The sequence below is a fragment of the Antrostomus carolinensis genome, unplaced genomic scaffold (assembly GCF_000700745.2).
Source record: "Antrostomus carolinensis isolate BGI_N321 unplaced genomic scaffold, ASM70074v2 scaffold15286, whole genome shotgun sequence".
In the NCBI taxonomy this organism is placed as follows: domain Eukaryota; kingdom Metazoa; phylum Chordata; class Aves; order Caprimulgiformes; family Caprimulgidae; genus Antrostomus; species Antrostomus carolinensis.
Genome location: NW_010324035.1, coordinates 20,866 through 22,885, shown reverse-complemented (window position 1 = coordinate 22,885; position 2,020 = coordinate 20,866).

Here is a 2,020-nt window from a genome sequence, read left to right as displayed (position 1 = left end):
AAATTATATATATATATATATATATATATATGTACATACACACATATTTTAATATAGAGATTTTAGCAGCCAGGATTTCAAACTGGGATATGCCAGGTTTAGGGTTGCTGTTAGGTTTTTAATTTAGCTCCATATGTGTGTACATACTGGAGTCTCTTATTCCTTGAGTCTGTATTTTTCTGAATATCTTATGTCTCATGTCTTGTACGGGCCTGATGGTGTTTATTAAATGAGTTACAGTTAAAAATTCTGTTGGATATGTGGTCACATACTTTCTTTAGTGCCAACTTTTTAAACTGTTTTCTGCAACAGAGTTGTGGGGCTTTCTGTGATGTTCAGGGCTGTAACCGTGGAGTCTTCACAGCATATGGCAGGGGGAATTTTTTACCTTATTTACAGCTAAAGAGTTAAAGCCCAGGTTACATCAAGAATATCAATTTGCCTTAACCAATGTGAGATGTCTAATGTGACTGATTCCAAATAATTTTGCATTTTGAGTACTTGGAATACTTCAGAATATACGTCTTGCCAACGTCAAGAGTGGCTATGAGTACCTGGCTTTTTTGCATGTTTGTATTTTTGCCTGTGCTTCTTAGATCAGTCACCTAGAAAATGAGGAACACTGCAGTCAGCAAACACCTGTGTAAGGTGTGTGCTTAAGCCAACTAGAATGCTACTGGGGAAAAAAAAATCCATCAAAATTTTTAAAACCAGTATTCAGTTTTGTGAGATAGAAGCATGTGGTTTCTCTTCTTTTGACGCCTTTCTTGTTAAGTTAACATCTTCCTAAAACAAATTCTTCTAAATGGCTTAATTAGTTTCACACCCTGCTTACTCATCCCATGTCTTACATGGTCAGGAGTCTGGTGGAAGCAAGTGTTACGCTGTAATTAAAGACTCTATCAGAAGATCTGTGCCCAGAGAAGCTGAATAAAGCTTCTATGGACCACGGTCATTCAGACATTTCTTGGTTTGAATGCTTGACTGTGCAACTTAAATATTGCTTTAGAGACTGGATGGAAAAGATACAGGGGGGAAAAAAGTGCAATCTTACAGACTATAATATTGGCTGTTAATAAAGTGGGACATGGAAGTTGAGGCTCTGGGCTATATTGTCAAACAGGTTTGAAATTTTGCAGAAGTACTTGATCTATTAAGAACAGTTAAGATAGAAAATTTCTGCTAAAATTGTTGAAGTTACTAAGACTTAAAAATATATTTCTGTATTCACCAGCTCTAGTTGTTGCTCAGTAGTTAGGAAGGAACATTTGAAACATTGAACTTACAAATTTCTGACTTGCCTGGGCTATGTTCTAGCTTGTTTTGTTTCTTCATGATCATCTCAGTTGAAGTTGTAGAATACAGGAATTTTATTAAAAGGTGGATACAAAGCTAATTACTGCTGGGGTACTGAAGTCATTGCAGTCCAGAAGACTTGTAATTTTTCTTCCTACAATATGTGAAGAGTACAAGAAATAGTGTGTTTTGAGGCATCAGCAGAGAAAGGTAAACTCTGACTACAGTGAATTCACTCCCTGCAGAATTGCGTGCTGATTCAGTGCTGTCTTACAGCCATGGGATCATCATGCTAATACCAAATCAGCCATCACTAGAACATGTAAATCTGACTTTGTAGGTTATCTATGTCATTGTACCACATCAGTACAGTAAAAAAAACCCAAACCAGAATGGAGTTTGTTAAAGCTTCCTAGTAACACCATGAATAAAACACTTGTTCTCTCTTCATTAGGCAGCACACTGGCTTTCCATTTGTTGTAAACTGTGATGCGAAGGGGAACAATTTCAGCTTTGAATGAACATCTGTATCAATGGAAATGGGCGAAATAAATCAGAAAAAAATATAGGTATGCAAATAGTAATAAAAAGGCTTTGTGTGCTATTTTGAAAGCAGTCTTCTAAGTATATAACTCCATGCACTCAGACTTGAAAATAATGGTTGCCTTAGCAGAGACAAGAAGAGATCTTGGAGCTCTTGGGTTCTTTGGGATTGTCTAGACCA